The 10,738-nt window shown below is 49.6% G+C and overlaps 1 non-coding gene across 1 annotated transcript; it reads right to left on the bottom strand.

Annotated features, from left to right (window-relative positions):
• Window positions 1–3,332: 3,332 nt before the first annotated feature.
• LOC120671780 lies at window positions 3,333–3,439 on the bottom strand. Its single transcript, XR_005673870.1, has one exon. It is a non-coding gene; the product is annotated as a small nucleolar RNA R71 (small nucleolar RNA).
• Between the last annotated feature and the right edge of the window lie 7,299 nt (window positions 3,440–10,738).

The following is a 10,738-nucleotide window of genomic DNA, read 5'->3' as shown; positions in this document are numbered from 1 at the left end:
AGGCGCATTGGGAGCTGTGGAAGCACCTGTTCCACGGGGAAATTTACACTGAGCGCGCCCAGCAAGGGCCAAGGAGGGCCGCTCGCGTCGGGGGCCTCACGCAGCAGGTGCGGGAGAATAGGAGGGACCTATACATCCCCTGCAAGATGACAACAAACAACGTCGGGTGGAGCCAAGGGTGGTTCTACCTGCGCAACGATGGTGGGCTGCTCCCGGCGTACACCGGCAAGGTCCTATGAGACAAGCCGGACGTGTGGGGGTACGGGGTGTTGCCCATCGAGCACCAGACAAAGCTCGGGGTGTACACCGACGCGCTGAGGCGCCTGGCAGACAAGGGGCTGACGGCGGCCGCCGTCATCGCCAATTTTCACTGGCAGAGGGTGGTCCTCCTCATGGAGAGGAGGCTGGCGATCTTCCTGCTGACCCCCGATGCCGCGCCCGAGGGTTTGCGGATGTCGAAGGAGCTGCTCTCCCACGACGCCACTGCCTAGACGGCGAAAAGCGCGGTGGCGAACTTCCCCTTGACTCCGGAGACCTCTGAACGATCAAGATGCGCCCCAAGGAGGGATACATCAGTCTGGTATGTCTGGCTTCGATTATTGTCAGTTTTGCGCTACTTCACCTTCCCTTCCTCATCCTTGTCATGCTCGCATTAGGTACGTCTCCAAACCCCCGCTCCCCGAGATCCGCACCGCAAACCACCTGCGCGGGCAGGAGGAGAAGAAGAGGATGGACGAGGCGAAGGTGACTGCCCTTAGGAAGAGGCTGAGGAGGGAGGCCCATGAGAAGGAGAACAAGAGGTGGCAGAGGGAGGGTCTCCCGCCGGAGACCACGCCCGAGTCCACCCCGGGTGCGAGCTCCTCATCCGGTGGGGTGGACTTCTCGGAGTCCGAGGACTTCCAGACGGAGACGGCCGGAAGCCCCTCGCCGGTCCAGCAATGGGCTGGCGTCGAGGCCTCGGTGTCAGCGGTGGGCGAGAAGAGGCCCACGCCGGCAACGATTGACAGGATGCCCGCGCAGAGGGTGGATAGGAGGTCGCCCACGGCGGCGACGGGAAGGAGGGCGCCCGCGCCGGCGGCGAGCAGGAGGTCACCCGTGCTAGTGGTGGGCAGGAGGGTGCTCGCAACGGAGGGAAGAGGAACACTCGCGTCGATGGTGGTGGTGGGCGGGCGAACGTCTGTGTCCGCGACATCGGTGGGCGGCAGGACGTCCGCGGCGAGCGCGGAGACCCTCGGGCGGACAACCCCGAGGGTACAGGCAGGTCCAAGGGCGACGCCCCCAAGCCAGTCGTCGAGAGGAGGCGAAGTACCGCGAGCTCCGAGGAGCGGCTTGGGCAAGCGCAAGCTGAATGCCCTTTTGAGGTAAGTAATCCTGGTTTCGCTATTTGTGTTTGTTTGTTCGATTCTCCGGTCTCTGCTGATCTTAACTTTCCTCGGCTTGGTCCAGCCATAAGGCCGCTACCCCAGACACCGCCCTGCTTGCGCCGTCTAAGGTCCTCGAGTCCGGGGCAAGTGCTACGCCACGCTCGGCAACGCAGCCCCCGACCGGGGGGCCCCAGGCGCTAGAGGCGGCCGCTGCGAAGCTCCGAGAAGCGCGGATCTGGGGTGCCCAGAGGGTCCAGGTGCAGACGGACGTGGGCGATGCCGGCCAGAGCAGTGCAGCAATGGCTGCTCGGGCGGGCGCCGAGGAGGAGACCGGCCGGGGCAGCGAGGAGCACGCTGCCCGGCCGGATGCCGAAGATGAAACTGGCCGAGGAGGCGCAGAGGACACCGCCCAGCCAGGAGCCAGAGATGACGCCGGATGCGGCGGCGCAGGAGGTGCTACCCAGCCAGGGACTGGGGATGATGACGGCCGAGGCGACGCAGATAACGCTGCCCGGCCAAGAGCTGGAGGAGGAGAGACAGTCGGGGATGCTTCGGAGCACCCCACTAGCAAGACAGAGGGAGAGACCCCCGCCCCAAAGTCCACGGGGGCTGGGGACGAGGGTGCCGCAGCAACGGCAGTGGCACAGACGGTGCCAGTGGTGGTGCCCATGGTGGAGGTGCCGGCGGAGGAGACGCCGGCAGCGGCAGCGCCAGGACAGCAAGAGGACCCGTGCGAGGTCGTCGTCACGGCCGCTGTGCCTGGCGCCTCGCCGGTGATGCAGACGCCGGTGGCGGACCCCTCGGAGGTCGCCGCTACTGTCGCTGCGTCCACATCCGAGGGTGCTGGGCGTCCCTGGGGGCGTGAGGGGTCTGTGCGCGAGGGTACTTGGGCGATGGTCCAACCTGGGATCCCCCCGGCGTTCGACCGTAACGAGAGGAAGGAGTCCGAGGCCTGGGAGGGCTACGACCAAGCCAATTATGACATCGAGCGCGCCCTCGCGTTTGCCATGGACATCCACCAGTTGTTCCATCTTGAAGTCGGCAATGTAAGTAATAGTCAGTGGTCTTCATCTTACTTCATACATGTCATGGTTATGCAACTAAGTAAATACACTTTACACAACCTAGCCATCCCTTGGGAAAATATAAATAACGATACCCTGGATACTTCTGGGTGAAATGCTACAACGGTATATCCGTGCACTTACGGATCATTTTGTAAACGTTAAGACATACCACACGGCATCTTCGATGCGCTGTTGCTAGGAACTAACCACTCCTAGTGGCGACGCTAAGAAATGCCAACAAGAATTTCTGGTGCCATTGCCAGGGACGGCACTAGGTGTAAAGTTATTTACTAAAGTACATAAACATGGCAATATAACTAAGAGGTAGCTACTGCTTATACAGGCTAATGTGTTTATCTTTTTGTTTTCTCCTGATTAGATGAAAACAGGGTAGTGTATGTCTGGTTTCTCCTTGCCGACAAATTTTGTTGAAAATCCCGAGAAGCTCGTGAGAAGGGTCCGACCTCGCGTCGTCCCTCCTCCGATCTCGCAGTCGACAAGTGATCCAGCTTTCCAAGCACCATCAACAATCACTAAACTCACGGCTGAGAAGACTCTCCGCGACTTCTCCGTCCCCTTAGCTACCAATATGGCAACTGGACCCAACATTGATGTTGGGGACGTGAACTTTGAGCTGAAGTCCAGCCTCATTAACATGGTGCAGGCTAGCCCATTCTGTGGCAAGCCAAATGAGGATGCCAACACCCATCTCCAGAACTTTCTGGAGTTATGCAAGATCGTAACCATACGGGGCGTTAACGCCATCAGGCTCCGCCTGTTTCCTTTCTCCCTCCTGGGGAAAGTGAAACAGTGGTTTTATCAGAACAAGGAAGCCATCAGCACGTGGGACAAATGTTCTACAGCGTTCCTCGCCAAATTCTTCCCGTTGGGCAAAACCAATGCCCTATGTGGAAGAATTTCAAGTTTCCAGCAGATAGAGATGGAATCCATCCCAAAAGCTTGGGAGAGACTACAGGAATACATACTCGCCTGTCCTCATCATGGGATGGATGAGTGGCTCGTTCTCCAAAGCTTCTACATTGGGCTAACAACCACATCCAGAGCCCACCTTGATGCTGCTGCTGGAGGAGCCTATCTCGACCTCACAATCGCCAAGGCTATGGCCTTAATCGAGAAGATGGTCTCCAACCAGGGCTGGAACGAGGAGCGTTCCCAGCCCAGAACAAGGGGCGGAATGTATACCGTCAAGGAGGCGGATATGCTCGACGCCAAGCTGGACCTCCTAATGAAGAAGCTTGATGAAGGGAACCAGCCACAAGAGCCTGTTCCCGTCCATGCCATGAACTCGTACTTTACGTGCGAGGTATGTGGTGGCAGTGGACACTCGGGGAATGATTGCCCCAAGACCCAAGAAGATACAACCTACATCAACAACAACAACACTGGGTTCCGTCCACAAGGAGGCTAGGGTGGGGTCAAGCACGCCCACCATTCCAAGGGGGAGGTAACAACTATAACTCAAATTTTAATTCGAATTTCAATTCGAACCAACCCTCCTTGAGAGACTTAGTCTTTGGTCAAACTAAAATCAACGAATCATTAAATAGAAAGCTTGCTGCCAATGATAAAATTTTGGAAAGCATACATGCTAAAGTTGAAACTCTTTCTTCTGCTCACAAAAATCAACTAAGTTTCAACAAAATGATAGAAACTCAACTTGCTCGAATCGCTGCTGCTGTTCCTATCTCCGAGAACAGGAAGATCCCGGGGCAACCCGAATCTCTCGTTGAAACTGCAAATATGGTGTCTACTGGATGGGGCAACCTTACCCGGTAGATTCCCCGCACTAACCATGCAGGACAAACCACACACCCAAGGATGAATGCGTGGGGCGGGCTGATAGTGAAACTTCATGGAGATCCGGGGGTGCCCATTATCAGTTGTTCCATCTTCGATCAATCCTATGAACGGGCCCTCTGCGACCTTGGGTCAAGCATAAATATCATGCCTAAGGTAATCTTTGAGTAATTGCAGTATCTTGCTCTTTCCCAGACCCGTATGTTCATACAGCTTGCAGATTCCACAATCCGACATCCCGAAGAGATAGTCAAAAACATCTACGTACGAATCCGGAATTGCCTTGTCCTAGCCGACTTTGTCGTATTCAACATGGATGGAGATTTGAGAGTGGACCTTATCCTCGGACGACCATTTCTGAATAGTGTGAAGGCTAGGATCGATGTCGGATCTGGAGAAGTCCAGTTCCGCATCAGGGTCAATAATATATTCTTTAAATTCCTCCACAGGAAGGAGCAGAGGTTCGTGATCCAGCAAGCTCACGACGGAAGTCCACTCTGGGGTGCACCAGAACCTCAGTCAAAAGAACCTATGACCACACGATCAAAAAGAAGATGTGCAAAGAAGGTGTGGCGTAAGGTCGCAAGCTCGTCTTCGTCCAATTCTCCAAGACGAGCCGAGCAGTGGTAAACACAGCAGGAGAAATGTCTCGCTCGTCAGACTCAAAACGACGAGCCCTTGCCGAAGGTAAATCGGTACGTATCTCGTATTTACTTTCCATCATTTTACTTTTCTTGACTTTTTCGATTTTTCCCACTGCATATTTAAATTTTCAAAACACTCATGCATGCTAGAAACTTTTCTAGCAATTTTTCTTCCTTTCACAAAAATCCAAAAAAATATTTTTGAGCATGGAAATCCTTTGAAAAATATTTTTGAACATCTTTCAATGCAAAGATTGGCCGGGCACCCAAAATTTCAAAACTTATAGCCGTTAGGGAGCCTCTATCAGCCAGTGGGCCCACAGGGGGGCCGGCCGAACCCTAGGGCCGGCCGACCACACCTGGCAACGGCTCCCTGCCATCTTTTTTCCAACAGCTAGTGATAATTGTGTTCAGCTCCTAGCCATTGTGCCCGGGAATTCTATCTTTAAATAGAGGCCGAGGGTGGGTTTTGAGCTCTCACACTCAACTCTCATTCACACTGACACACTCCCTCTCAAATTCTGTCAAACTTTGCTTTCGGGTTTTCATTAGATTTTTGCTCAAGATTTGATTTCAAGAGACTTCTCTCTCTTATTTCTTTGCTGCAAGAAAGAAGGAGCAACTCACGGGTAAGAACGTTCATTTTAGTTTCACTAACGTAACCTGTTTTTGAGTTGCACGTATTTTTGTTCCATCATGAAAGGCATAGGGCGGAAAGTCTCCGGCGCATTCAAGAAGATGACGGGTGGAAGTTCATCCCATTCTTGGGGTGGCTCAAGCTCGTACACACCCGAACCTACGCCTACACCAAGCTCGATGGACTACGAAGAAGAAGAACAATAAGAAGAGATGCAAGCCGAACCGCAAGCCGAGGTCATAGAGATTGATGCGGAAGATGCACCATACCTCGACATGCGAGATGATCGTGAATGACAAGGCTACGCCATCCTCAAGAACCGAAGCTTCTTCCACACTTGAGCATTCGATCCGGACCTCCTCATCAAAACAGGTATGTACGAAGACTTCTCTAACGTTTGAAATGAAATTGGATGGGATAACTTCGTTCCCGTTGAGGAGTATGGTTCTCGACTCCTCACCATCCAATTTCTTTGCACTCTTCGGGAGGTGGAAAACGGGGTTTACTTTCGACTTTTCGGGAAAGAATATTTGCTTTCTTGGAAAACTTTTGCCGGCCACCTCGATTTCAACAAACGCTGGCCAATTTCTCTCGACCAAGCTTGCCGAGGTTTTAATCGTCATGAGTTTTGGTGCCGGATTTCGGGTCAAGTTGTCCATGGCAAGTTCGCACCTCAGTGCGGCAATATTCATAATCCAACTCTTTAGTTGATGCACAAATGGTTAACCATCACTCTCTTTCCAAGAGATGATGTCCGACCCGTGCGCAACGATGAGTTGCTCATTCTTTATGCCATCGACAACAAGATCAAAATCTCCCCCGCACAAGCTTTGGTTAAGCAATAGCTTTTGAACTTCAAAATGGCGAGTCCTATTAAGTGCACTCCTTTGATTACTCATATCGCTACACGTATCGGTGCCTTAGAGGGGAATTCCGTTCCTTTCACTGAGGGTGACCGTGCGTATATCGACAAGGCTTATTTGATCCAAGGTCACACCCTCAAGAAAGGCCCGAATAACTCCTTGATTTTCTTTTACTTGGGCTATACAAATGAGATTCCACTACCCAATGCGGAGTTCCATTTGTATAATTGCCATTCGCTAACCATCCCTCTCGTTCCACGAGAAGGGGGTCGTAGGCATAGATCTTCTGGTTTGCCTAGCAGGATGACAAGAAGCAGGACCAGAAGGGAGGCAAAGCCGACACCACCACCTCAGCAGCCACATCAGTCATATGAGCATGAGGCCGGTGGTTCGTCATGGCATAGTGCCAGCATGGAGGAATGGACACAGCAGGCACCAGGCCGCTGGTCCACCAATTCCCGCTCCGGTGGAGCCCCGAACCTCATCAGACGGACGTCTTCGTCCCGAAGTTTCGGCACCATCACCCATCAGCTAGGAGAGCTGCAGGTGCAGGGCGACAACATACAAGAGACGCTGAACCAACACATCGATACAACCCAAGCATGGCAGCATCACACTGGTGAAAGAATCCACGACATGGAGCAATTGCAGTTGCAGCGACAGGAGGAGTGGAGGGCATACTGCTGCTGGACGGGTTTCAACCCCGATCAACCGTAGTGAGCCCAAAGCTAGCTTGGGGGAGGACCCCCACGAGAGTTAACTTGTATCACTTATCTTTACTGCTTTCATAACCTTACATGAAACCCATAAAAATTTGCAAAATCAGAAAATCCATAAAAATTTGCATAACTAAAAACAAATAAAAATTTGCAAAATTTAGAAAACACCAAAAATATTTTCTTTTAATATGTGTAGTAAGCATAGTGCAAGTTCCCCTTGTTGAGATGATGAATAGTTGCTTTGTTAATTTTCTTCATATGCTTAGTTACAACTTTTATGCTCTACCTAGTTTTGGGTTTGGTGGCTTAAATTGTTCGAACCTTAAACTTGAAACTTGTGGGTAGCAAAAAGCATGATCCAAATCTAAGTTGTTGAGAGCTATGATATGGTTAAGTAGAGTTGCTATGATCTTCTCTTATGTGACACTTGACATCCGGAGTATTTAATTTTTGAAAACACAAAAATATAATGAAGTTCCTCGATGATATAAAAATCATATCCAAAGCCATATGTTGATTTTCATTGCAAAAACCGTCCACATATGCAACTTGCTATCTCATTGAGTTTTTTCAAATTGTTGTGACCCTTAGTGAGATTCATTTTATACTCCCATGATCAAGATCACGTACACATTTCCACCACATACTATGCTTCTACACTAGAAGTAAGCAAAATTTCATTCATCCACAAAATAAAACTCCATGTCCATGTATAACACCACTCTCTCTCAAAAAAATGTCAAGGATATGGGGCTATGCAAAAAGAAAAATAAAATATGCATGCCCAAAGAAGGTATGCCACATGTTTCGGCATGTCAAAAAAAAGAGAATAAAAGATGCATACCCAAAGAAGGTATGCCACATGCTTAGGCATGTCAAAAAAAAAGAGAGAAAGAAAAGATAGCCCCTTATCCAAAAAAAAGAAAAAAGAGAGAGATGGTGCATACAAAGGAGTTCATACACCATCCACCAAAAATTTCCACACACTTGCACATCTTGATCAAGGTTTATGACTTGTTTCTCCTTTGGATCCGGTCTTTGACTTAGCAAAATATGAGAAGCAGGCATGCCTTCAAATCCTCCATACCTACAGCTCCACAAAAACAGCCATTAGAGATAGGTTGAGGAAGAAAGGCAGAATAAAAAGCCTTAGTGAGGAATTATACACATTGAGCGATCCGAGAGATCATCCGAGGAACTTTATAAATTTCTTTTGAAAAACCTTACAAAACCTCCGGATTGATGGTTGAACTAAAGAAAAAGAAATATGAGCACTCTATGATACCGTTCTGACTATCAACCGCCAACGATGAGGTAAAACTATAAGCTCCATTGGAGTAAGGTAAGAGGTAAAAACAAAAGGCCAACTTATTCAAAATCAAGGTAAGAAGCATTCAGTTGTGCTTAAGTATGAGTTGGAAATTCAACATTGTAGCAACTCCTGATCAACAACGAGCGCCTTGTTTTGCTCAGGGATGAGCAAAAGGCTAGCTTGGGGTGTTGTTGACAGTCGTTAAGTGTGAAATATGACCATAAACTATACTCATTAAAGAAGGAAAACTATACCTCTTACTCGCATATTTATATCACTAACCTAGCTCCTCAGTTGTTTTTGAAGATTTATGTTTTCAGGAGCACAAGTCCGGAATAAGATGAAAACACGATGAATACACAAATAGAAGTCACAGACGACGATCGTGTCCTGCGTAACATGAGCAAAGAAGCCCCACAAACAAGACCAGACCGACCAACCAAGCCCGGGCACCGACCATCTAACATTAGGACCCACCAGGCAGTGTACCAGAGAAGGTCGGTGGCAAATGGTGCCAAGGGGGGTCGGCCGACCCCACCTGTCAGCCAATGAGGCTGAGTTTTGGCTTGAAGCTTGATCTTATCCTCTAGAGGTTGGTTAGGCATGTTTCCATGTATAGATTTGGCGGGAACCGACCTCAAGCACTATATAAGAGGCCTCCCACTACTCTCTCTCACACACACCACTTGAAGGCCTCTCTCTCTACACTATCTTGTGACTTGTACTCCTTAGGGTAGTGGAGCTAGGCTAGTACTTCATCTCCTTAGTGAATCCAGTCGTCCTCGGGGTCGGCGAGCAATCCTCGGCCTCTGGTATGGCTTTGTATTCCGAATTTCTTTATGCTATTCATATTGAGTTCGTTCTTGGTTATCTTGCTATGTTCGTAGCTTGCTTAGCCTTGATCAGTGCTTATTCAAGTTATACTAGTTGCTTGCTTAGACCAGATGATCTAGGTAAGGATATCAGTTCGTTGTGCTTTCGGGCTTGCCTTAGCATCTTACCTGTCCATCCGAAGGGTGGGGGACCCGGGGGTGCTAGGGTAGTGACTTCATATGAGGGCATGGTGCCCGGGTATGCGGGATCCTTCGGATATGACGGTGCTCCACGGTGTGACTGGGGTAGACCGCAGGTGGTGACAGCCCTGTCGTTCCGCCGGGAAGCTGCTTCTCGGTTAGCGTACTCCCCGACGTTCGGGTACAGTGTAGGAATTCATGCAAAGATGAAACGGGACTGGATGTTCTCTAGTGCGGGTCATTCTCCCCAATATCCCAAATTTCCCGGCATCTGCAGCTTTAAGCAATGTGACTAACGTAACTTATCTGCTAACATGAATAGTATACTAGGAATCTTTGCCTATGCTCCCACTAACCTTAGGATTGCTTGTCTATTTTTTATTCATGAGAGTTGGCTATTATGTGTGTGTCACATTACCCCTGATTATCCTTTATATGTCACTTACCCCTGTATAGTCAGTGGTCTTCATCTTACTTCATGCGTGTCATAGTTATGCAACTAAATAAATACACTTTACACAACCTAGTCATCCCTTGGGAAAATATAAATAATAATACCCTGAATACTTCCAGGTGAAATGCTACAATGGTATATCCGTGCGCTTGCGGATCCTTCTATAAACGTTAAGACATACCACACAGCATCTTCGAGGCGCCGTTGCTAGGAACTAACCACTCCTAATGGTGACGCTAAGAAATGCCAACATTCACCAGGGTGTACTGGCTCGAGGAAGATAACGCCCACCTGCTTACGCAGATAGGAGAAGTCAACACTCTGGGGGACGACTTGGAGGAGCGGGGCTGAAAGTGATCTAGGCCCCTAAGTTGGTTTTGGTGAATAATGACAAAACACATGTACATTTAATTGTGTAATTAAGCATGTGTGCAGGTGATGAATATGTATAGGTGAATCAAATGATGATGTTTGGCCCCCAAAAAGGAAATGAAAAGGCGGTGTTTAAGTGTACTCATGATATTAGATTTTATATTTGAATTTTGAGTATAGGGACGCCGTACTATCAAGAGGGACTTGATTCAAGGGTTTCGATTTAAATCTTGTGCTCAAGAGAACCTAGACAAACACCTGTGAGCCACAAAATACACTCAGAAGAGCAAAACATGAGCTTTCATCCTGCCTAACCCGGATACTCCGGGTATAGGGCCGGATACTCCAGACCCCGTTGCCCGTAGTGTCCGGGTGCTATTCTCGGGCTAAAAAATTAGGGTTGCCCGGAATCTCCGGGCATATACCCGGAGTCTCCGGGTAACTGTTCACCCAACGACTATTTTTGGGTCAAGGG

The sequence above is a fragment of the Panicum virgatum genome, chromosome 4N (assembly GCF_016808335.1).
Source record: "Panicum virgatum strain AP13 chromosome 4N, P.virgatum_v5, whole genome shotgun sequence".
NCBI classification, from domain to species: domain Eukaryota; kingdom Viridiplantae; phylum Streptophyta; class Magnoliopsida; order Poales; family Poaceae; genus Panicum; species Panicum virgatum.
This window is presented reverse-complemented; position numbering and strand designations above follow the sequence as displayed.